The 27,382-nt window shown below is 39.8% G+C and overlaps 1 protein-coding gene across 3 annotated transcripts in view; it reads right to left on the reverse strand.

The window, feature by feature from the left end:
- Nucleotides 1-27,382, reverse strand: part of USP34 (ubiquitin specific peptidase 34) — a 237,332-nt gene that overhangs the window by 192,400 nt on the left and 17,550 nt on the right. The gene's annotated exons all lie outside the window — the stretch shown is intronic.

Raw genomic sequence — 27,382 nt, forward strand, 5'->3', positions numbered from 1 at the left:
CCCCCCTCACCCCCCCAACACACACACACACACACACACACACGATCTCTAAAAGACTATGTTTCCTCTCTGGAGATGTTGAACCAGAGAGAGCTGGGTTTTGCACAATCAGGTAGCTGAAAGCCAGGAGGTATCATACTGAAAACATTTAATCTCTCTGTACAGGCATTTCCTACTGTGTCATGTAAGCACTGCTGAGAAGCCTCATGTGATATAAAACCTTGCAATAAAGAAAATGAGACTAACAATAAAACATTAGAAGCAGACTACTCAAAACCTATGAAACTTTATAACCAGAACACTGACAAAACCAATAACTAGTCTGATTTAAAATTTTAAAAAATACTAGCACAGTTAAATCTCTATTGGTATCTGCACTAACCAATGTCAGTCAATCTTCTGCAACTTTAAACCATGAGGTTCATGCTTCATCTTTTGATATGAAGGTGCCTGAGGGCATTCAATTCTAATAAAGGTCATTTCCAAAAAAAAAATTAAACATTAAATATAACCATTCTCATGGCTCCATCATTTTAATCACTTGGCACCTACTTCCTTCTCCACACAGCTCTACAAAGTAGAAAACACAGGGGTCCTTGAAGGCAATAAACCAATCACTGTATGCACAAGAAGGCATTTTTGAGGAATGTCAGCTTTGTTACTGTTTTCTCATGTACCAGTAGGATCCTCTCTTTAATCACAAGAAAGCTTGCATGAATCACTATAAAACATTAATGTGATGGGGGAAATCCCATATGAACCATTAAGATGTTCCATTATATTAATATCATCCCTCTATTTACCAACTGCGTATGGCTTTTCATTTAAAAAAAAAAAACCTCACCTTGTTCTAGATCAGACTATATACTCCATGTTGAGACTTACGGCACTCTTCCCCTACTCAGCTCCAGAAATGCTTGAAGTCCAAGTAGGAGGTTGGAAGATTTCTCTCTGGTAATACTGGCTACACCAAGGCAGGTAAAAAAATTCTCTTGGCCAGAGAGAGAAGGAAAAATCACAGGGCAAGAGTATATGCCAAACAAATGGGTAACAAGGTAAACAGCACCTGAGGCGGCCCTGGAAGCCAAAGACACTAATGCCCATCAGGAAGAAGATCCCAACAACAAAACCTAGCAACCATGACGGAGTAAGATGTAGTGGGGGATAAGATAAGGTAACTACTAAAAGCAAGCTCTTGGCTTGTGTGATTTCATCAAGACGAGACCACAGTACACAGTAACAGTTTTCCTTCCCCGGCCTGAAAACACAGGGAACAGAGTGGTTGCAAGGATCATATCCTTCTCTAACACAAAACGCAAATTGCACACATTCTGGGAAACGCATATGTGTGGTGAGAAACACGTACCCCACCTGAGGCCCACCTGGCAACCTAATTAATTGCTCACCAACATAAGCTTACTATTTCATTATATCTACCCCATAACCAGAAAGGGAAGGGAAGTACATCTTATCAGAGCCAGACAAAATAGACCTCCCCAGACAGACAGCAAACATCATACTCAATAGTGAAAGACTGAAAGCTTGTCTTCTATGATCAGGATCAAGACAAAGTAGATGCTTTCACAACTTCTATTCAACACAGTACTGGAAGTTCTAGTCAGAGCAATTACGCAAGAAGAAGAAATTGGAAAGGAAGTACTAAAATTACCTCTGTTCATGGGTGGCATGATTTTATATGTAGGAAATGCTATAGTCCACACAAACACACACACACAACTGTTAGAATAAATGATTTCAGTAAAGTGACAGGACACAAAGTCAACGCATAGAAATCCACTGCATTTCTATATACTAACAATGAACAATCTGAAAAGTAAATTAAGAACACAGGCATCAAGAAGAATAAAAAACTTAGGAATAAACTAAACCAGGGAGGTGAAAGACTTGAAAACTGACAACTACAATAAGTTGCTGAAAGATATCAGGTACAAATAAATAGGAACAAACCTCATATTCATGGAACATTTAACATCGTTAAATGTCAGTAACGTCCGAAGTGATCTACAGAGTCAATACGATCCCTACCAAAATCCCAACGTTTTTGCAGAAATGGAAAATTCTACCCTTAAACTTGTATGGAATTTCAAGGGACCCCAAATAACCAAAACAATCTTGAAAAACAAGAACAAAGTTGGAAGACTCAAATTTCATGATTTCAAAACTAAGTACACAAATAAAAACCACAATGAGATATCACTTCACACCCCTTAGGATGGCTACTGTTAAAAAAAATCATAAAATAACAAGTATAGATGAGGATATGTAGAAACTGAAACCCTTGAGCACTGTTGGTGGGAATAATAATTGGTGCAATTACTATTGAAAAGAATACAGCAGTTCCTCAAAACATTTTAAAAAGAATTACCATATGATTCAGCAATCCCACTTTTCGGTATATATATGAAAAAAGAATTGAAAGCAGAACCTCAAAGAGATATATCTGTACACCTATGTTCACAGCAGCATTATTCACAATCGGCAAGAGACATAAGTAACCCAAATGTACACAGAGAGATGAATAAACAAAAAGTGGTGTATACATACAGAGGAATGTTATTCAGCCTTAAAAAGGAAGGAAATCCCATCACATGTTACAAAATGAATGAACCTTGAGAACATCATGTTAAGTAAATAAGCCACAAAAAGTAAGTCACAAAAAGACAAAATACTGTATGATTCTACTTAAATGAGATATCTTGAGTAATCAAATCCATAGAAACAAAGTAGAATGGTGGTTGTCAGGGGGAGAGAGAAATGAGGAGTTGTTTAATGGGTACAGAGTTTTAGTTTTCAAGATGAAAAAGTTCTGAAGATCTGTTGCATAACAATGTGAATATTCTTTTTTTTTTAATATTTATTTATTTTGGCTGTGCTGGGTCTCAGTTGCAGCACGCGGGATCTTCGTTGTGGCATGCATGCGGGATCTAGTTGCCCGACCAGGGATCGAACCTGCATCCCTGCATTGGGAGCACAGAGTCCTACCCACTGAACCACCAGGGAAGTCCCAACAATGTGAATATTCTTAACACTACTGAATTGTACACTTAAAAATGCTTAAGATGAGGGCTTCCTTGGTGGCGCAGTGCTTGAGAGTCCGCCTGCCGATGCAGGGAACACAGGTTCGTGCCCCGGTCCGGGAAGATCCTACATGCTGCGGAGCGGCTGGGCCCGTGAGCCATGGCCACTCAGCCTGCGCGTCCAGAGCCTGTGCTCCGCAACGGGAGAGGCCACAACAGTGAGAGGCCCGCGTACCGCAAAAAAAAAAAAAAAAAAAAAAAAAAAAGGTTAAGATGAGATAAACGAGGTCCTACTGTACAGTAGAGGGAACTGTATTCAGTATCTTGTAATAACCTATACTGAAAAAGAATATGAAAAAGAATATATATGTATAACTGAATCACTCTGTGTACACCAGGAACTAACACAACACTGTAAATGAACTATACTTCAGTAACTTTAAAAGATGATGAAGATGAGAAAATTTGTTGTGTTTTTTACAATTTTAAGAATGTTTAATTAATTTTTAAAAAGGGAGACAGAGTACCCCACACTGCAGTTTAAAAGAAGCCACTGGGGCTTCCCTGGTGGCGCAGTGGTTGAGAGTCTGCCTGCTAGTGCAGGGGACACGGGTTCGTGCCCTGGTCTGGGAGGATCCCACGTGCCGCGGAGCGACTAGGCCCGTGAGCCACGACTACTGAGCCTGCGCGTCTGGAGCCTGTGCTCCGCAACAAGAGGCCGCGATAGTGAGAGGCCCGCGCACCGCGATGAAGAGTGGCCCCCGCTTGCCACAACTAGAGAAAGCCCTCACACAGAAATGAAGATGCAACACAGCAAAAATAAATAAATTAATAAAAAAAAAGAAGCCACTGATCTTTACAAATCAAAGATCCATTAAAGTACACAGTATAATATAAACAAATAAAGGAAGAAGGGAGGAAGGCAAGTTCAAGAAATCTTTCCACCTATTTCCTATAGAAGAGGAACTGTAATTCCAACTCTAAAGGGCCAACTACCTGGACTGGGAAAAGAGCAAGGTGGAGGAATTGTCACATAGATCTAAAGAATACCAAATACAGGGCTTCCCTGGTGGTGCAGTGGTTGGGAATCTGCCTGCCAATGCAGGGAACACGGGTTCGAGCCCTGGTCTGGGAAGATCCCACATGCCATGGAGCAACTAGGCCCGTGAGCCACAATTACTGAACCTGCGCGTCTGGAGCCTGTGTTCCGCAACAAGAGGCCGTGATAGTGAGAGGCCCGCGCACCGTGATGAAGAGCGGCCCCCGCTTACCACAACTAGTGAAAGCCCTCGCACAGAAATGAAGACCCAACACAGCCAAAAATAAATAAATAAACATATATATATATTAAAAAAAAAAAAAAAAAAGAATACCAAATACAGCCCAAGAGAAGAAATCAAAGTGGAACTGGAAACATTAAGGCTGGGTAATACCTGGGTGCCAGAGATGCCATCCCCCAAAAGCAAGAAAAGGAAATTCAGTAACTGAAAGAAATGTACCCAACTGACACAATGCGTGAAGTAGAAGGGTGGAAATAGGGTGAAAAATAAATGGTTCTTGTCACTTAAATTTAAAAAGAAGAAAATGCTCATAAAAACTTCAAGATCAGAAATGAACAGTACGATAGTATGATGGCAAGCATAACCCCAAAAGGAAACATGAGAGGACAGGAGGCATAACCCAGGAGTCTACTGAGAAACCATTAGTAGTCATGACCTGGATCTTACCCCAAGTAAAGGGTAAGTATTCTCATATACAATCTCACAACTCATCAGATGAAAAAATTCATGACCGCTCACCAAGCCAAAGGTGCTGAACACAACCTCACATAACTTCTTATCAGCAAAGTCCCAAAAGAACAGGAATTACAAGAACCTGGGCCCTATCCAGAACCCTGGCCAGCACCAAGGTTAGCCACTGAGACCCACCTAGGTGGGTAAAATGGCTAAAATAAGTGCAAACAGCTCCAGGGGACCAGTACTAGCCAGCACTCCTAGCATGAGTTGTTCCTTGGGTATACAGAAATTACGAGACTAATGCTTGACTTTAAAACTTATTAATACACATTCACCAATCTTCTGACATAGGGCCTTTTCTTAGGGTTTCAGTCCACTGACTGGAGTTCTGCATCGTATATTTCAAAAGAAACAAAAGCAGTGCATTGGCTATCATTTCCATTCCAGCATTCTATTACAGTAGTTTAAACACTTGCTCAAGTTGCAGAGCAATCTAAATACAGAACACTTTCTAGACTTTTTTAAAAACTTCCCAATCTGTTTGAACAATACCTAGTTCAAGAGAACTTTTTTTAAACAACTCAGCATCAATTCTTTGCAACTCTTTTTTTTAACCTAGTAAGCAGGACATGGAAACACAGTCTTGGAAAGGATGAAGGAAAGTTCCCTAAAAGAAATAACAACTAACTGAAAGACAGAAGTTAGTAAATAGGGAAGCAGGAAGGACAGCAGGAAAGGAATAGGAAGGAGGGAGTGATGACAAAGAAGCCCACAGGGGATGGAATCCTAGTCAGAAGGATCATCATGTGCAAAAGAAGAATTGAGAGAGAGAAACATAGTGTACTAGATAACTGCTAAATAAGAGAATGAGAAAATAAAATAAAGCTGTTGAAGCAGCTAATATATCTAAGGCTTGATTGATTCACTAAATAATATAACAAGATGCTGTCAGAAAATTCTATCAACATTGATAAAGCATGAATACTTTAAGACCTGTTGTCTTGAAGGTAAAATGTTAAATGATCTACTACTTGACCTAGAGTTACAAACACATTTAAAAGACTATTCAAAGGGCCAATTAAGTGAATATAAGCCAATTAAAGAAAGGTACTACATGGTTATGAACTTGGATGAACTACTGCCAGACAAATTTCACCTTTTAATACCGTAAGTATATTATTCTTTTGCATATATTAGAAATTTGTCATAGAAAGTTTTAGTAAAAGCTTCAAAGAAAAAAAAGACTACACAGAGTAATAATAATACAGATTCTGAGAGGCAGACTTCTGACTGAAAGAATAGAATAAAATCTTCAAAAAGTTAAAATGGCCAATCTAGAATTTTACACCCAAGTAAACCTCAACCTAGAATTTGATACCCAGGGTAGACCTCAAGAAGAAGGGTGAAATAAAACTCTGGACAAATGGATATGCTTATCATTGATAAGCCATGAATAGAAAATCAAATTTTAAAAAGATTAAGAGCTTCCTCAAAAGGAAAAAAAAGAAAAAGGCAAAGAATCTAAGAGCAAGAAGAAAGAAAAATATGGTAAAGAAGGAAATAAATACATGGGTAAACCTAAATAAACAAACTGACAAAATATTAACAAAATAAAATACTTATTACAGCTATTTCTCAACTTACAATGGAATTACATCCCGATAAACTCATTTTAAGTTGAAAATACCATAAATTGTGAAAATGCATTTATTACACCTAACCTACCAAACATCACAGCTTAGCCTAGCCTACATTAAGTACACTCAGAACACTTCCATCAGCCTACAGCTGGATAAAATCATCTCACACGAAGCCTGTTTTATAGTAAAGTGTTGAATATCTCATGCAATTTATTAAATACTGTACTTAAAGGGAAAAACAGAATGGACCTATGGGTACAGAATAGCTAAGTGAATCAGCTGTTTACCCTCATGACTGCAAAGTTGACTGAGAGCAAGGCTGACTGAGAGCTACAGCTTACTGCTGCTATCCATCCTTAAGCCAAGGGTATCATACCCATATCACTAGCCCAGGAAAAGACCAAAATTCAAAATTCAAAGTACAGTTTCCAGTGCATGTATATCACTTTCTCACCATCAGAAAGTTGAAAAGTTGTAAGCCAAACCGTCATGAGTCAGGTGCTGTCTGTAGTCTGGGAGTCTTTAAAGCCAACTGAAACACTAGATAACAACATAGAAGATGGCAGAAACAAAGACTGGCATTCTTAAAGTGTTTTAAATTGATACATCTGAGCATATAAAAAGTTCAATTACACATAACAACAACAAAAACACAAACTTCAAAGGAACTACAAGCCAGGAAAAGTCTTTACGAAAGAGTAATCTCTGAGTTCAAAAAACATATTGGAAAAGAAAAACTGAAGAAAAAAGGGATTAAAAAAAGAAAAAATGATACACATGGGGTTCAAACATAGCACTGAAACACTATGTTTTTCTTACCAGGTTTGCAAAAAGTTTAAATAATATCTAGTGTTGATAAACTCAAGAGAAAACAAGTGCTTTCATACATCAGTAAAAACAATTTGACAATATTTATCAAAATCAAAAATGCACTGGGCTTCCCTGGTGGCGCAGTGGTTAAGAATCTGCCTGCCAATGCAGGGAACATGGGTTCGAGCCCTGGTCCAGGAAGATCCAACATGCCATGGAGCAACTAAGCCCATGTGCCACAACTACTTAAGCCTGCGCTCTAGAGCCTGTGAGCCGCAATTAATGAGCCCACATGTCACAACTACTGAAGCCCGGGCGCCTAGAGCCCGTGCTCCGCAACAAGAGAAGCCACCGCAATGAGAAGCCTGCACAGCACAACAAAGAGCCACCCCCTGCTCGCCGCAACTAGAGAAAGCCCACGTGCAGCAACGAAGACCCAACATAGCCAAAAACAAACAAACATAAATAAATAAATAAAAGAATGCACTGATACTCTGAGTATTATTTTAAGCATCATTTTCTACACATTTTTCCTCATCCAAAATAACACTCATTGATATTCAACTTAGCATTGTTCTTAATACCAGAAGACTGGAAATAACCCCTATCAATAGAAAACAAGTTAAATTCATGCTGACAATGGAAAACTATGCATCAGAAAAAAAAAAAGTGGAGGGAAATGCTCTTTATAAACTGATATGAAATAACCCCCCAAAAGTTAGGTGAATAAAGGCAAAAACATTATTTTTAATTACATAATTTTATAAGTTCCTCAAAAAAAGGACCAATTACCAATCAAATGTTAAAATTTTAAAGAACTCACTGTTTGAAGACTGGTAAATAAAAGGGGAAAATGAGACATTTATCCTGCCTTCCTGTACTAATGGTAATTCAAAGTAACTAAATGGGTAATAAAAGGAAGTTTCTCCTTATAGCAACAGACCAGCTGATGAAGAAAAATGACAGGATTAGAATATCACCATTTTGCAACTACAAATGAAATAAAAGATCTAGGCAATGGTTGCTGGCATTACAAAAAAAGCAACAACGTGACATTTTTTTGCCCTCTGATGGAAGAATACAACACATTCTATAAAAGTCTTGCCAAGAAATCTAATCGAAATCTGATCTAGCCTCTAAATCTAATAATCAAATTACAGAAATAGAGGAGACAGAAAAACATGTTCAGTAATTCCACAAGGATACAATAAGCAACATCCAAAACAAAAAACCTTTATGGGCTAAATGATCCATGGAATCAGTAGTTTCTTCAACAGATAAATAGTAAGAACAAAAAAGGATAAGAATTATGTATTAAAAAAAAAAAACAAACACATGTCAGTGACTATAAACAGCAGGGCAGCCAGAATCTATAAAATTAGTCCAGGCATATAACCAACCAAGCAAAACAAAACAAACAAAAACAAAAAGCAAAATAAACAAAACAAATTATTCAAGCAGCCTCAAACTAGAAACAAACCACCTGTCCAAAGAGTGGACTGATTAAAAAAAAATTATAGTTTTCTATTCAACTATAAAAAGCAACAGACTTCTAATATACTAATAAGCAACACAGATAACTTATAGTGATATAGTAAATGAAAAAAATGTCAGATACACATAGCACATAAAGTTTATTTCCATTTTAATAAAGTTATACAAAAAAAAATCTAAGCTTTGGTCGTATAAAGTACATCAGCAGAGAGTGATGTCATCAAAATAGCAAAATGTAAGTTTTCTACCATCTTCCTCCCAAAGAACACTGATGTTGACAATCACCATGGACAACACTGCCTTCGTGGAAGTCTGGGAGTACGGCAGAGAATTTCCAAAGCAAAAAATAAAATAAAATCCAAGACTGAACACACTGAAGAGAATAAGAGGAACAGTTTCACTTTACCCATGACACACTTCTCCCAAGGCAGCACAGCACAGTGCTAAGAAAGATCTTGTCTGAGGATGCCCCCAACACCACATAAGAACCCCCAACTCTCCATGTACCTCACACACACACACTCCCACCCTGTGGATGGCTCCTTGTCTGCACCCCTAAGGGCAGCAAAAGCAAACCTTCACAATTAACAGCATGTGCAAAAAGCTGTCCAGACTCTGCAAAAGTGGGAGAAAGTACACAAACTTGAGAATTCAGCACTGCTGTAGGAAAAGCACATGAGAGACTGTCAGCACTCAACCTGGCTTTATATGATCAGGAGACAGCAAAAATCTTAGAATTACCCTCCAAAACAGAACAAGAAATGAGGAGCAGACATATCCGTTAAAAAAGGTCTGAGATGGGGCTTCCCTGGTGGCACAGTGGTTGAGAGTCCGCCTGCCGATGCTGAGGACACGGGTTCATGCCCCGGTCCGGGAAGATCCCACATGCCGTGGAGCGGCTGGGCCCATGAGCCACGGCCGCTGAGCCTGCACGTCCGGAGCCTGTGCTCCGCAACGGGAGAGGCCACAGCAGTGAGAGGCACGTGTACCACAAAAAAAAAAAAAAAAAAAAAAAGGTCTGAGATGGACTTCCCTGGTGGAGCAGTGGTTAAGAATCCACCTGTCAATGCAGGGAACATGGGTTCAGGCTCTGGTCTGGGAAGATCCCACATGCTGCGGAGCAACTAAGCCTGTGCACCACAACTACTGAGCCTGCACTCTAGAGCCCATGAGCCACAGCTAATAAGCCCGTGTGCCGTAACTACTGAAGCCTGTGCGCCTAGAGCCCGTGCTCCGCAACAAGAGAAGCCACCACAATGAGAAGCCCACACACTGCAATGAAGAGTAGTCCCTGCAGGGCCTCCCTGGTGGCGCAGTGGTTGAGAGTCCGCCTGCCGATGCAGGGGATGCGGGTTCGTGCCCCGGTCTGGGAGGATCCCATGTGCCGCGGAGCGGCTGGGCCCGTGAGCCATGGCCGCTGAGCCTGCGCGTCCGGAGCCTGTGCTCCGCAACGGGAGAGGCCACAGCAGTGAGAGGCCCGCGTACGGAAAAAAAAAAAAAAAAAAAAAAAGAGTAGTCCCTGCTTGCTGTAATTAGAGAAAGCCCAAGCGCAGCAATAAAGACTCAGTGCAATCAATCAATAAAGGTCTGAGAAAGATTCAGAATCCATTCATTCATTCATTTATTTATTTACAGCTGTGTTGGGTCTTCGTGCTGCGCACGGGCTTTCTTTAGTTGCACCGAGCCGGGGCTGCTCTTCGTTGCAGTGCGCAGGCTTCTCATTGCGGCAACTTCTCTTGTTGTGGGACACGGGCTCTAGGCATGTAGGCCTCAGTAGTTGCGGCACGTGGGCTCTAGAGCGCGGGCTCAGTAGTTGTGGTGCAAGGGCTTAATTACTCCATGGCATGTGGGATCTTCCCGGACCAGGGCTTGAACCTGTGTGTCCCCTGCACTGGAAGGTGGATTCTTAACCACTGAGCCACCAGGGAAGCCCTAGGCTCACAATTCTTAACAGGGCTATCAGAAGATATGTCTCTCCCAAAGTCAGTCAGTAAAAACTGGAGGAGATGACTGCTTCTCCACATGCAAAAACAGCAATTCAAGACATCATGGAACATAAAAAATCAAGGTGACATTAAACCACTAACAGAACACAATAATTTTCAAATAACCAATTCCAAGAAAATGGAGATCTGCAATTTGTCCAATAAATAATTCAAAGAAGTTGTTTTAAGGAAGACCAGTGAGCTACAAAAAAAAAATACAAAAAAACAATTCAATGAAATCAGAAAAATACACAAACAAAATGCTAAGTTAAAAAAAGGGAAATTACAAAACAGAACCAAGCAGAAATTCCAGAACTAAAAAATACAATGAATGAGAGGACTTCCCTGGTGGCACAGTGGATAAGAATCCGCCTGCCAATGCAGGGGACACAGGTTCAATCCCTGGTCTAGGAAGATCCCATATGCCGCAGAGCAACTAAGCCCGTGCGCCACAACTACTGAGCCTGCGCTCTAGAGCCTGTGAGCCACAACTACAGAGCCCATGTGCCACAACTACTGAAGCCCACGTGCCTAGAGCCCGTGCTCCGCAACAAGAGAAGCCACCACAATGAGAAGCCTACACACCGCAATGAACAGTAGCCCCCGCTCACCACAACTAGAGAAAGCCTGTGCTCAGCAACGAAGACCCAATGCAAAGATAAATAAGTTATTTAATTATAAAATAAAAGGAATGTGGCTTAAAAAAATAGTACAATAAATGAAATTAAAATGTGACAAGAAGCATCAACAGCAGACTTGATCAAGAAGAAGAAAGAATCTATGAAGTGGAAGACAAGTCAACTGAAATTATCAGAGGAGAACAAAGAAAAAAGAATGAGAGGGCTTCCCTGGTGGCGCAGTGGTTGAGAGTCCGCCTGCCGTTGCAGGGGACATGGATTCATGCCCCAATCCAGGAAGGTCCCACGTGCCACGGAGTGGCTGGGCCCATGAGCCATGGCCGCTGAGCCTGCGCGTCCAGAGCCTGTGCTCCGCAACGGGAGAGGCCACAACAGTGAGAGGCCCGCGTACTGCAAATAAATAAATAAATAAATAAATAAAGTTTAAGGAAAAAAAAGAATGAGAAAGAGTGAAGGAAGCCCACAGAAACTGGGATTCAGTTAAGAGAAACAATATATGCATTACTGGAGTCCCAGAAGGAAAAACGAGGGGAAAAGAAATGGCAATTTATTTCAAGAAATAATAGCTGAGAACTTCCCAAATCTGTAAAGATATCTGGACATCCAAGTTCATAAAGCTTATAGTTTCCCAAAAAGTTCAACTCAAAAAGATCTTCTCCAGGGCTTCCCTGGTGGCGCAGTGGTTGAGAGTCCGCCTGCCGATGCAGGGGACACGGGTTCGTGCCCCGATCCCGGAAGATCCCACATGCCGCGGAGCGGCTGGGCCCGCGAGCCATGGCCGCGGAGCCTGTGTGTCCGGAGCCTGTGCTCCGCAACGGGAGAGGCCACAGCAGTGAGAGGCCCGCGTACAGCAAAAAAAAAAAAAAAAAGATCTTCTCCAATACATATTACAATCAAACTACCTGAAAGAGAAAAAAATTTCCTCACACAGGAACCCCCATAAAGCTATCAGTACATTTTTCAGCAGAAATTTTACAAGTCCAGTAAGAATGGGATGATATATTCAAAGTGCTGAAAGAAAAAAACTGCCAACCAAGAATACCCGGAAAAGTTGTCCTTCTGAAATGAAGGCTTTTACCATAATACAGTGGTATGTCAATCAGTTAACTCTAGCATAAAGGTTAAATGGCAAAACTACTAAAAATAAATATAGCTAAAATAATTTGTTAATGGACACGCAATATAAAAAGATGTAAATTGTGACATCAAAAACAAAAAATTGGGCGCAAGACTAAAAGAGTAGAGTTTTTCTACGCAAAGTTGTTATAAGTTTAAAATGCACTACTGTATCTGTAAAATGTTTTACTTAAGTATCGTGGTAACCACAAAGCAAAAACCTACAGTAGATATTCAAAAGACAAAGAAATCAAAGCATACCACTAAGGAAACCATCAGTTCACAAAGGAAGACAGTGAGAGGATAAAAGGAAAAACGAAATGATAAAACAGCAAGAAAACAATAAAATGGCAGCACTCAGTTTTTACCTATCAATGATCACTTTAAATGTAAATAAATTCTCCAGTCAAAGGCACTGTCCAGGGGCAAGTGGTGGGGGCGGGGTGGTGGTGGTGATGAATTGGGAGATTGGGATTGACATATATACACTAATACGTATAAAAGGATAACTAATAAGAACCTACTGTATAAAAAAATAAATAAAATTCAAAAAAAAATAAGGCACTGTCCGGCTGCACAGATTTAAAAAAAAAAAAGGGGGACTTCCCTGGTGGCGCAGTGGTTAAGAATCTGCCTGCCAATGCAGGGAACACGGGTTCGATCCCTGGTCCAGGAAGATCCCACATGCCACAGTGTAACTAAGCCCGTGTACCACAACTACTGAGCCTGCGTTCTAGAGCCCGCAAGCCACAACTACTGAGCCCGCATGCCACAACTACTGAAGCCCATGTGCCCTAGGGCCTGTGCTGTGCAACGAGAAGCCACCACAATGAGAGGTACATGCACTGCAACGAAGAATAGCTCCTGCTCGCCACAACTAGAGAAATCCCGCATACAGGAATGAACACACAATGGAGCCAAAAATAAAATAAATAAAATTTTTTAAAAATACAGGATCCAACTAGATGTGGCATGAAAGAGACTCACTACAACTTTAAGGACACACACAGATTCAAAGTGAAGGGATGGAAAAATATATTCCATGCAAATGGAAACAAAAAGAAAGAAGGAATAGCTGTATTTATACCACACAAAATACACTTTAAGCCTAAGGCTGTAACAGAAGATAAAGAAGGTCATTTTATGATGATGAAGAGGTGAATTTATCAAGAGAATACAAAAACAGCAAATATATATGCACCCATCAGAGTATCTAAATATATTAAGCACACACTAACAGATCCAAAGAGAGAAATAATACAAAAATAGTAAGAAACTTCAATATCCCACTTTCAGCAATGGATAGATCAGACAGAAGATCAACAAGAAAACAATGAACTTGAACTATACTTTACAACAAATGAGCCTAACAGACATACACAGAACATTCCATCCAACAGCAGAACACACATTCTCCTCAAGCACATATGGAACATTCTCCAGGTCACATGTTAGGTCAAAAAAGAAGTCTTAGCAAATTTAAGAAGATAGAAATCATACCAATTATCTTTTCAAACCACAATGGTATAAAACAGAGATGAGAAACAGGAGGACAGCTGGAAAATTCCCAAATACTTGGATATTAAACAACATACGGGGACTTTCCTGGTGGTCCAGTGGCTAATACTCTGCGCTTCCAATGCAGGGGGCCCAGGTTTGATCCTTGGTCAGGGAACTAGATCCCACATGCCACAGCTAAGAGTTTGCAAGCCGCAACTAAAGATCCCACATGCCACAACTAAAAAGGTCCCACATGCCGCAACTCAAAAAAAAAAAAAAAGGAGCCCACATACCACAACTAAAGATCCTGCGTGCTGTGACCAAGATTTGGCACAGACAAATAAATAAATATTTTTTAAAAATAAAATATACAACATATGTATGAACAACCAATGAGTCAAAGTAGTCAAAAGGAAAATCAAAAAATATCTTGAGACAAAAGTGGAAATGCAACATACCAAAACTTAGGGAATGCAGCAAACATAGTTCTAAGAGGGAAACTTACAGAGATAAATGTTATGTTAAGGGGGGGAAAAACCCTCAAATAAACTACCTAACTTTACACCTCAAGAAACTAGAAAAAGAACAAACTAAGCCCAGAAAAAGAACAAACTAAGCCCAAAGTTAGCTGAAGTAAGAAAATAACAAACATCAGAACAGAAATAAAGGAAACAGAAACTTGGAAAACAATAGGAAAAAAATCCATGAAACTAAAAGCTGGTTCTTTGAGAAGATTAAAAAAAAAAAAAAAAGGACAAATCCTTAGGTAGACTAAGAAAAGAAGAGAAAGCACTCAAAATCAGAAATGAAAGAGGAGACAACTGAGGTATTACAACTGATGGATCTTAAGAGACTACTATAAACAATTATAAGCCAACAAATTAGACAACCTAGAAAAATGGATAAATATCTAGAAACATACAACCTACAAAGACTGAATCACGAAGAAACAGAAAATGTGAACAGACCAATAATGAGTAAGGGAATTGAATTAGTAATCAAAACCTCCCAACAAAGAAAAGCTAAGGACCAGATGGTTTCACAGGTGAATTCTACCAAACATTTAAAGAATAATTAACACCAATCCTTTTCAAACCCTTAAAAAAAAAACTGAAGAGGGCTCCCCTGGTGGCACAGTGGTTGAGAGTCCACCTGCCGATGCAGGGGACACAGGTTCGTGCCCCAGTCCGGGAAGACCACATGCCGCAGAGCGGCTGGGCCCATGAGTCATGGCCATTGAGCCTGCGCGTCCAGAGCCTGTGCTCCACAACGGGAGAGGCCACAACAGTGAGAGGCCCACATACCGTGCAAAATATATATATATATATATTAGCAAACCAAATTCAACAGCGCATTAAAAGGATTATACACCATCATCAAGTGGGATTCATACGTGAGATGAGTATCATGTTTGTAGATGACATGATCTCATATATAAAAAAATCCTGAAGACTCCACCAAAAACAAACAAAAAACTAAATAAACAAATCCAGTAAAGTTGCAGAATACAATATCAACATAATCAGTTACATTTCAATACACTAACAATGAACTACCTGAAAAAGAAAGAAAACAATCCCATTTACAATAGCATCAAAAATAATAAATACTTAAAAGTAAACTTAAGCAAGAAGGTGAAAACTATTAAGAAAATGATGAAGGAAATTAAAGAAGACACAAATAAATGGAAAAATATCCTATGTTCACAAAGCAGAAGAATTAATATTGTTAAAATGTCCAACTACCCAAAACCATTTAAAAGTTCAATGATATCCCTCAAACTTTCAGTGGCATTTTTCAAGGAAAAAGAAAAAAAAAATCCTAAAATTCATATGAAACAACAAAAGACTCCGAATAGTCAGAGCAATCCGAAGAAAGAACAAAGCTAGAGGAATCACACTTCCTGATTTCAAATTGTATTACAAAATTATGATAATTTTTTAAAAATCTTTAAAAAATTATGATAAAACAGTATTGGAATAAAAAGAGACACACAGACCAACGGAACAGAATGAAAAGGTCAGAAATAAACCCATGTGTAAATGGCTGACTAATATTTAGCAAGTGAGCCAAAAATATTCAACAAGGAAAGAACAGTCTTCAATACATGGTGTTGGGAAAACTGAATAGCTACACACAACAGAATGAAACCGGATCCTTATCTTACACCATACACAAAAATTAACTCAAAATGGATTAAAGACTCAAATATAAGACCTAAAACCAAAAACAGAGAGGAAAAGTTACTTTACAGTGGTCTTGGTAACAAATTTTTGGCTATCACAACCAAAAGCACAAGGAACAACAACAAAATAAACAAGTAGGACTACATCAAACTAAGAAGCTTCTGCACAGCAAAAGAAACAATCAACCGACAGAATGGGAGAAAATACTTGCAAACCATTTACCTTATAAACAGTTAATACCTAGAATATATAAAGGAGATTTCCCTGGCAGTCCAGTGGTTAAGACTTCGCCTTCCAATGCAGGAGGTGCAGGTTCGATCCCTGGTCGGGGAGCTAAGATCCCACATGCCTCACAGCCAAAAAACCAAAACATAAAAAACAGAAGCAATACTGTAACAAAATCAATGAAGACTTTTAAAATGGTCCACATCAAAAAAATCTTTAGGGCCTCCCTGGTGGCGCAGTGGTTGGGGGTCCGCCTGCCGATGCGGGGGATACGGGTTCGTGCCCCGGTCTGGGGGGATCCCATATGCCGCGGAGCGGCTGGGCCCGTGGGCCATGGCCGCTGGGCCTGCGCATCCGGAGCCTGTGCTCCGCGGCGGGGGAGGCCACGGCAGTGGGAGGCCCGCATACCGCAAAAAGAAAAAAAAAAAAAAAAAAAAAATCTTTAAAAATAATAAAAAATTCAAAATATACATATAAGAAACTCATATAACTCAATAGCAAAAAACTCAAATAACCAATTAAAAAACGGCAAATGACCTGAATAGACAGTCTTCCAAAGACAACATACAAATAGCCAACAGGTACATAAAAGATGTTCAACATCACAAATCATCAGGGAAATGCAAATCAACTACAATGAGCTATCACCTCACATCTGATAGAATGGCCATCATCAAAAAGACAAATGATGGGCTTCCCTGGTGGTGCAGTGGTTGGGAGTCCACCTGCCAATGCAGGGGACACGGGTTCGTGCCCCGGTCTGGGAAGATCCCACATGCTGCAGAGCGGCTAGGCCCGTGAGCCATGGTTGCTGAGCCTGTGTGTCCGGAGCCCTACAGGAGCCCTACAACGGGAGAGGCCACAACAGGGAGAGGCCTGCATACTGTAAAAAAAAAAAAAAAGACAAATGATAACAAGTGTTTTTGATGATTTGGAGAAAAGGGAACCCTGGTGGACTGTAAGTGGGAATGTAAATTGGTACAGCCACAGTGTAAAACAGTATGGAGGTTCTTCAAAAAATGCAAAAATAGAACATGATCTAGCAACCCCACTTATGGGTACATATCCAAAGGAAATGGATTACTGTCTCAAAGAGATATCTATACCCCCATTGTCAATGCAGCATTATTCACAACAAAAAGCCAAGAAATGGAAGCAACCTACATGTCCACTGATGGATGAATGGATAAGGAAGCTGTGGTACATATATATAATGGAATAAATTCAGCTATCTGTGACAACACGGATGGACCTTGAAGGCATTATGCTGAGTGAAGTAAGTCAGAGAAAGATAAACATTATATAGTCTCACTTATACGTGAAATCTTAAAAAGCTGAACTCACAGAAAAAGAGAGTAGAATGGTGGTTGCCAGGAGAGTGGGGGTTGGAAGAAATGGGACGATGTTGGTCAAAGGGTACAAATTTCTAGTTACAAGATGAATGAGTTTGGGAATTCCCTGGCAGTCCAGTGGTTAGGACTCCATGCTTTCACTGCCGAGGGTGCAGGTTCAATCCCTTGTCGGGGAGCTAAGATCCCGCAAGCTGTGCAGCGGGGGAAAAAAAAAAGAATCAGCAACTACAATAGACTTTATCTGAACCTTGATTCAAATTTTAAAGGAAAAATTAAATAAAACTTTTTAAAATTTAGATTATGAGGGAAATTTGACCACTAGATGTTTTGTATTACATTACTCTTAATTTTTTAATTGTAATGATGATATTGTGGTCATGTATTTTTAAAGTATTTGTCTTTTAGAGAACTATACTGAAATGTATACAGGTAACATATAATATACTTGGATTTGCTTGAAAATCATACAGTGGGTGGGGGAAAGGGAATGAGTAGGATACAAATGAAACAAAATTGTTTATGAGCTAGTAATTATTGATTGAGTGATTCATAAATATCATTGCTATGAACCTTCCTACTTCTACACATGACTAAGTTTTTCTATGACAAAGTTAAAAAAAATTTATCAAGCATACCAAAAAACAAGACCATAAACCACATAATCAAAACAGGGGGGGGGGGGAAAGTAAGAAAAAAATGAGATTAATTAGTTATCAGACCTGAACTTTATAATAGTAATATGTTCAAGATAGTAGATGTTAAGATAAAGAATTTCAGCAAAGTTGTGAAAACTATTAAAAGAGAATCAAAAGCTTTAGAATTAAAATATACAATAACTGGAATTAAGATCTCGATACATGGCTTTAATACTAGATTACATAGAATTTAAGGAAGGTAGGTCAAAAATAAATATCTAGACTGAAGTACAGACATACAAAAGACAAAAGAATGGAAAATACAGAAGAGCAAAAGAGAGAAGGAAGATGATGAAAAACATATAGCATTTATGTAACTGGAATTCCAAAAAGTGATGAAATCATGAGGCAGGACATATACTTGAAGAAATAATGCTTACAAAACTAACTTTTTAAAGCTCAAACCAGATTCAAGAATGAATCGTTCGCAAATAAATACAAAAAGAGACATGGACACATCACAGTAAAACTGCTGAAGACCTAAGACAATGAGAAAATCTTAAAATCAGACAGATGAAGAAAAAACTTACCTTTAAAGAAGCAACAGTAAAACTGATGGCTGAATTCTCAGTATAAACTATTTAAGCCAAAAATTTTTTTAATGAAATGACTTACTGAAAGAAGCAACAGCACCTACAAGTCTGTAATTCAATACCCTATTTCAGTGTTTACTTGTCTGAAAATATATTTTATCTCCATTTTAAAAGACAAGCAAATATGGGAAAGATCATCCACAGCAGAACCACACTAAAGGAAATTCTAAAAGAAAAATGATCCCAGATGAAAGCCCAGAGATGCAAAAGAAAATGAACAGCAACAGAAAGGACAAAAGTGGGTAAACCTAAATGAATACTGACTTGACAATAACGTCCCATTGAACTTTTAAAATATAAGTAATTAAAATACACTATAACAATAGTATAAAAGACAGGAACAAAATAAATGAATTAACATATTCTAAGGCCTTGCTACTCAGTGTGTACTAAAGACCAACAACATCAGCATCATGTGGAAGCTTTCTTAGAATGAAGACTCTCAGGCAAAATTCCAGACTGCTTGAATTAATCTGCCTTTTTAAGAAAATCTCCAGGTGATCATATGTACATTAAAGTTCCAGAGGCATCATTCTAAAGTACGGAAGGTAGAACAAATACTAAAGTAAATTCCAGTGTGAGAAATTCATAGTTAAGCAAGACTTAGGTAAAAAAGCAAGCAAAAACAAATATGAGTAGAAGATGAAGGACTGTTTCACTTCTGTTGAATTTAAGGATGAAGGATACTTAAATAAAAATGTCCAGGGGGCTTCCCTGGTGGCGCAGCGGTTGAGAGTCCGCCTGCCAATGCAGGGGACACGGGTTCATGCCCCGGTCCGGGAGGATCCCGCATGCCGCAGAGCAGCTGGGCCCGTGAGCCATGGCCGCTGAGCCTGCGCGTCTGGAGCCTGTGCTCCGCAACGGGAGAGGCCAAAACAGTGAGAGGCCCGCACACCGCAAAAAAAAAAAAAAAAAAAAAATGTCTAGAACTAAGTTAAGGATATTGGTCTGACACTTGGAAAATCAGTTAGTGCTAGAAATATACTCTGAAAGATAATGAAGTCACGGGGGTAGACTGAATCCTTACTTCAACCTCTTCATAATATACACAGCAAAGGACTAAACCCTGAGTAATCTCCATACCGAAGGGATGAGAGTAACAAAACCCTGAATAAGGAAGGGGAAAATTTTAAGATTATGCAGCCCAGCAGTTCTCAAACTTTGTTTTCAGGGCTCCTTCACATGCTTAAAAACTGAAAACTTGGGGCTTCCCTGGTGGCACAGTGGTTGAGAGTCCGCCTGACGATGCAGGGGACACGGGTTCGTGCCCCGGTCCAGAAGGATCCCACATGCCGTGGAGCGGCTGGGCCCGTGAGCCATGGCCACTGAGCCTGTGCGTCCGGAGCCTGTGCTCCACAACCGGAGAGTCCCGCGTACCGCAAAAAAAAAAAAAAAAAAAAAAAAAAAAAAAAACTGAAAACTTAAAAGAACTTATGTTTAAGTGATCTATATTTATCAATATTTATTGTATTTTGAATTAAAATTTAGGAATATTTATTCATTAGTTTATAAACGATAAATTCATTACCTGTTTTCCATTTTTAAAAAATCAGGGCTTCCCTGGTGGCGCAGTGGTTGAGAGTCCGCCTGCCGATACAGGGGACGCGGGTTTGTGCCCCAGTCTGGGAGGATCCCACATGCCGCGGAGCGGCTGGGCCCGTGAGCCATGGCCACTGGGCCCGCGCATCAGGAGCCTGTGCTCCGCAATGGGAGAGGCCACAACAGAGAGAGGCCCGCGTACCGCAAAAAAAAAAAAAAAAAAAAAAAAAAAATCAGTGACTTGAGTGGCGCTGTTTTAAATTTTTTAAAATATCTTTAGGGTCTGGCTTAATAGAAAACAGCTGGATTCTCATTAACTGCTTCTGCATTCTACATGCTGCCATATAGTTTTGGTAAAGCAAATAAAGAAAATCCATCCTTAAAAGATCTGAACATGGAAATAAGAGGACTATTTTAACAGCCCTGTCAGATAATTTTGGACATTCTTCAATATTACACCAAAACTCAATGAGTGTTAATTTTTTTTTTTTTTTTTTTTTTTTTGCATTATGCGGGCCTCTCACTGTTGTGGCCTCTCCCGTTGCGGAGCACAGGCTCCGGATGCGCAGGCCCAGCGGCCATGGCTCACGGGCCCAGCCGCTCCGCGGCATATGGGATCCTCCCAGACCGGGGCACAAACCCGTATCCCCTGCATCGGCAGGCGGACTCTCAACCACTGCGCCACCAGGGAGGCCCAGTGTTAATTTTTTTTTAAATTAATTTATTTTTATTCTTATTTATTCTTCAATATTACACCAAAACTCAATGAGTGTTAATTTTTTTAAAATTAATTTATTTTTATTCTTATTTATTTTTGGCTGCGTTGGGTCTTTGTTGCTGGGTGCAGGCTTTCTCTAGTTGTGGGGAGTGGGGGCTACTCTTCGTTGCGGTGCGCAGGCTTCTCATTGCGGTGGCTTCTCTTGTCACAGAGCACAGGCTCTAGGCGCGCGGGCTTCAGGAGTTGTGGTGCATGGGCTTAGTTACTCCACAGCATGTAGGATCTTCCTGGTCCAGGGCTCAAACCCGTGCCTCCTGCATTGGCAGGCAGATTCTTAACCACTGTACCACCAGGGAAGCCCCGAGTGTTAATTTCTAAAAGACAAGTTGCAATGTGAAATCTAAAACCTTATCAGTACTGTTACATTAAAATCCACTGATATATCTTGCTCTCTGAATAGACCTTTTGCCCATAAATGATTTTGTAACATCATGCACTGACGATATGGAAAATACTGGCTCACTAAGTTATGTATATCTTTCCAGTGTTGACATATTTCATTACACAATATCAAAAAATCATATCATTATTAATAGTTCCATCAATCTCATAAAAAAATCCATAAGTTTTGGGCAGCTGTCAAACTCACAGTGACAGGTACAAGTTTTCCAAATCTTAATTTTTTCTTGAAAGCTCAATTTTATCACTGGCAACCAGCACCATCAGTCTTCTTTGAAGTGACATGCTTGCCTCATTCATTCCAGAAAATGCATGCCATATACCCAAATCTGGATAACCTCTGAGTCAATCATTCTTTCAAATAAAAATGGAGTTTCATGAAAAAAGCAGATAGTTCAGCTTAAACTCAATCACATGAGGGTACTTCCTTAAGACAACCATCTTACTGCAGCAAACAAAAGAAATGCTTTATATGCATTTCTCATTTCATCACAGGATATTAAAAGACATGCACATAAGCTTTTGAGATTTAATAATATTAATATCCATTGTTTCATCAAAGGCATCAAGTGAAAATTTTTTTTAAACAGCAAGTGCTTGGCAGCAAAGATTACATTAACTACTTAGTGCACTGTGTTATTTCCTGCAATGTGTTTTGTTTTGTTTTGTTTTTATGTGTGTGTGTGTGGTACACGGGCCTCTCACTGTTGTGGCCTCTCCGTTGCAGAGCACAGGCTCCGGACGTGCAGGCTCAGTGGCCATGGCTCACGGGTCCAGCCGCTCTGTGGCATGTGGGATCTTCCCCAGGCCGGGGCACAAACCCGCGTCCCCTGCATCGGCAGGCGGACTCTCAACCACTGTGCCACCAGGGAAGCCCTGCAATGTGTTTTACCCACCATGCCTTTGCAGTAGCAGTGAAAATATCAACCAAAAGGCAAATATGACTTACCTCTCAGACCCCTTGAAAGGCTCTCTGGGACCCCCAGGGTCCACACATCAAACTTTGAGAACCACTGATGGAACCAAATGAAGATACAGATTTAATAATAAAGGGTTATATGAAACAAAACATATCCCAATTGAAAAGAAAGTAAAACTATTTCTATTCACAGATGACATGATCTTGTATAAATCCTAAGAAAGTCTTAAGGAATCACTAAAAAAAATTAATAAACAAATTTAACAAGATTCCAAAACACAAAATCAATTGTATTTCTATACACTAGCAACAAACAATGCAAAAATGAAACAGGGGACTTCCCTGGTGGCACAGTGGTTAAGAGTCCGCTGCCAATGCCAGGGACACAGGTTCGAGCCCTGGTCCAAGAGGATTCCACATGCCATGGAGCAACTAAGCCCATGCGCCACAACTACTGAGCCTGCGCTCTAGACCCTGTGAGCCACAACTACTGAGCCCACATGCCACAACTATGGAAGCCTGCGCTCCTCAACAAGAGAAGCCACTGCAATGAGAAGCCCGTGCACTGCAACGAAGAGTAGCCCCCGCTCACCGCAACTAGAGAAAGCCTGCACGCAGCAATGAAGACCCAATGCAGCCAAAAATTTAAAAAAAATTTTTAAACAAAACGTACAAAACAATTCCATTTACAATAGCATCAAAAACAATAAAATTGGGAACTTCCCTGGTGGTCGAGTGCTAAAGAATCCGCTTTCCAATGAAGGGGACGTGGGTTCGATCTCTGGTCAGGGAACTAGGAGTCCACATGCTGCAGGATATCTAAGCCCACGCACCACAACTACTGAGCTCATGCGCCTCAACTAGAGCCCGTGTGCTGCAACTAAGACCCGACGCAGCCAAAAATAAATAAAATAAATAAATAAATAAATTTTTTTTTTAAAAGGAGACTTTAATGTGACATCTCATGACTTTAAAAAAACAATAAAATTCTTGGGAACATATTTAATAAGAAGAAATGCAAAACTTATACTCTGAAAACTACAAAACACTGTCAAAAAAAGTTGAAGAAATCTAAGTAACAGAAAGACATCCCATGTTCATGGATCAAAAGACTTACTATTGTTAAAATAGTAATACTCTTCAGCTTTATCTATAGATTCACCACACTATCAGAATTCCAGCTAGCTTCTTTGTAAAAATTGAAAAGCTAATCCTAAAACTCATAAGGAAACTCAACGGACCCAGAACAGCCAAACAATTTTGAAAAACAACAAAGTTAGAAGATTCACACTTTCCAATTTCAAGTATTACTACAAAGCTACAGTAATCAAGGCAAGAGAACAGACATGTAAATCAATGGAACAGAAATGAGAGTCCAGGGCCTTCCCTGGTGGCGCAATGGTTGAGAGTCCGCCTGCCAATGCAGGGGACACGGGTTCGAGCCCTGGTCCAGGAGGTTCCCATGTGCCGTGGAGCAGCTAGGCCCGTGCTCCACAACTGCTGAGCCTGTACTCTAGAGCTCGCGAGCCACAACTACTGAGCCCGTGTGCCACAACTGCTGAGACCCGCATGCCTACAGCCCGGCCTCTGCAGCGGGAGGCCACCGCAATGACAGGTCCCCTCACCACAACGAGGAGCGGCCCCCGCTCGCTGCAACTAGAGAAAAGCCCACGCGCAGCAACGAAGACCCAACACAGTCAAATAAATAAATAAATAAATAAATAAATAAATAAAAGAAGGGATGTCTGCTTTAAAAAAAAAAAGAAAGAATTGAGAGTCCAAAAGCAAACCCATTCATCCACGGTCAACTGATTTTCAACAAAGCGGCCAAGTTCACTCAATGGAAAATGTCTTTCTACAAATGGTGCCAGAACAACTGGACAGCCTCATACAAAAGGATGAAGTTGGACCCTTACCTCATACCATGTACAAAAAATTGACTCAAAATGGATCAAAGACTTAAATATAGGAACCAAAACTATTAAACTTACAAGAAAATATAGGGTAAGTCTTCATGCCTTTGGATTTGGCAATGGATTCTGGCAATAGACATGATACCAAAAGCACAAGCAACAAAAGAAATAAATAAACTGAACTTCAACATTAAAACCTTTGTGCTTCAAAGAACAATAGTGATAAAGTGAAAAGACTACCCACAGTATGGGAGAAAAAATTTGTGAATTATACAGCTGATAAGGGACGCATGTCTAGAATATACATTAATGAACTCTGACAACCCAATAATAAAAAATAAATAACCCAATTAACAAGTGAGCAAAGGATCTGAATGGACATTTCTCCAAAGGAGATATACAAATGACAAATAAGCATATGAAAAGATATTCATCATCATCATTCATCAGGGAAAGGCAAATCAAAACCACAATGAGAGGGACTTCCCTGGTGGTCCAGTGGCTAAGACTCCACGCCCAATGTAGGGGGCCTGGGTTCAATCCCTGGTCAGAGAACTAGGTCCCACATGCCGCAACTAAGAGTCTGCATGCCGCAACAACAACAAAAAAGATCCCGCATGCCACAACTAAAGATTCCGCATTAAAAAAAAAAAAAAAACACCATGAGATATCACTATAAGCTCACTAGGATGACTAGAATAAAACAGTCAACAAGTGTTGATGAGGATGTTGAGAAACTGGAACCCTCATACACTGCTGAAGGGAATATAAAACACTACATCATTTTGGAAAACAGTTTGGCAGTTTTTCAAAACGTACAACTGAGTTACCGTTTGACCAATTAATTCACTCCCAGGTACCTGTGAGAAGCAAAAACTAAGTCCATGGAAAACGTTTTACACAAATGTTCACAGAAGCATTATTCGTAAGAGCCAAAAGGTAGAAACAACCCAAATGTCCATCAACTGATGAATGGATTAACAAAATGTGGCGACTTCCCTCCTGGTCCACTGGTTAAGACTCCACGCTTCCACTGCAGGAGGCATGGGTTCGATCCTTGGTTGGAGAAGATCCTGCATGCCACACAATGCGGCCAAAAACAATGTACTATGTTCATACAATGTCGTATTATTCAGTCACAGAAAGGAATGAAGAACTGATGCATGCTCCAACATGGATGAATCTTGAAAATATGCTAAGTGAAAGAAGTCAGTCACAAGATATACTATTATTCCATTTATATGAAAGATTCAAAATAGGCAAATACATAGGGAAAGTAGACTGTTGCTTAGGGCTGGGAGGACGGGGGATTTAGAGTGATAGTTAAAAGGTGTGGGGTTTCTTTCTGAGGTGATGAAAGTGCTCTAAAATTGACTGTGGTGATGATTGCATAATTCTGTGAATACAGTGAAAGCCACCGAGTTGTACAGTTTTAATGGGTGACATGTAAGGTATGTATCTCAATAAAACTTATCAAAAATAAAGCAAAATAATTAATGATAAAGGTATGTGAAAATTCCATTTATAAGAACAAGAAATAAAAATACCTAGGAATAATTATAAAGGAAATGTGCAGAATCTACATAAAGGAAAAACCCCACAAAGTTTCACAAAGATTATATAAATGGGAAAGCATATTATGCTTCCTGAAATGGCAGAATCAATACTGTAAGATGTCAACTCATGCTCCTATTTATAAACACTATGTAATTTCAATAAAAATTCCAACAGAATGTGAGGGGAGGAGGGCAACACAACAACAAAAGGATTCTGAAGTTTTCTCAAGGAATAAATAACTTTTCACTAGCAATGTGGTTGAATATTTTCAGGTACTAAAATATATCATGAAGCAACTAAATTAAAACCAAACAATTAATTAAACAATAAAAAGCTTAAAAACAGACCTCCAGGAATATACTCAAAAATTCTGTATAAGACAATGGTGGCATATCAAAACAGTGAAAAACTAGATGGACGCTAAGATCAATGAGTAACAGTTTGGAAAAACTAATATTAGATCCACTTCATAACTTACACCAAAATAAATTCCAGATGGATTAAAAATTAAACAATTCATAAAAACTAGAAAAAAGCTTAACTGAATATCTGATCTCAGAGTGGAAAAAGCTCTTCTAAATAACAGCAGACTACTCATTATTAAAACTCAGGAACCAGAACTTCCCCGGTGGCACAGTGGGTAAGCATCCGCCTGCTAATGCTGGGAACACGGGTTCAAGTCTTGGTCTGGGAAGATCCCACGTGCCGCGGAGAAACTAAGCCTGTGTGCCACAACTACTGAGCCTGCGCTCTAGAGCCCACGAGCCACAACCACTGAGCGCGCGTACCACAAATACTGAAGCCGACGCACCTAGAGCCTGTACTCCGCAACAAGAGAAGCCACTACAATGAGAAGCCCGCACACTGCAAGGAAGAGTAGCCCCCACTCACCGTAACTAGAAAGCCCGCACGCAGCAACGAAGACCCAACGCAGCCATAAATAAATAAATAAATAAATAAATTTAAAATAAATAAAACTCAGAAACCAAATATGTCAATACAAACAATGCAATAATCCTCAATATCTGAACTCTTGCAGGAACTAAGTAGTTTTGGATAGTGACTATATCTGTTTTTCCTCTACCATATGGATTTTTCAAAATATCTAATGCAAATAAACAGGCACTCTCAAATACTACTGTTGGGGTATAAATTAGTATAACCCTTCTAGTGGGCAATTTAGCAACAGAAGCCTCAGAAGTTTCTACCTATTGACCCTGGACATGACCCAAATTTCTATGTGCAAGGATATTTTAATCTTTTTTTTCT

The sequence above is a fragment of the Mesoplodon mirus genome (assembly GCF_964341445.2).
Source record: "Mesoplodon mirus genome assembly, chromosome: 14".
Lineage (NCBI taxonomy): Eukaryota > Metazoa > Chordata > Mammalia > Artiodactyla > Ziphiidae > Mesoplodon > Mesoplodon mirus.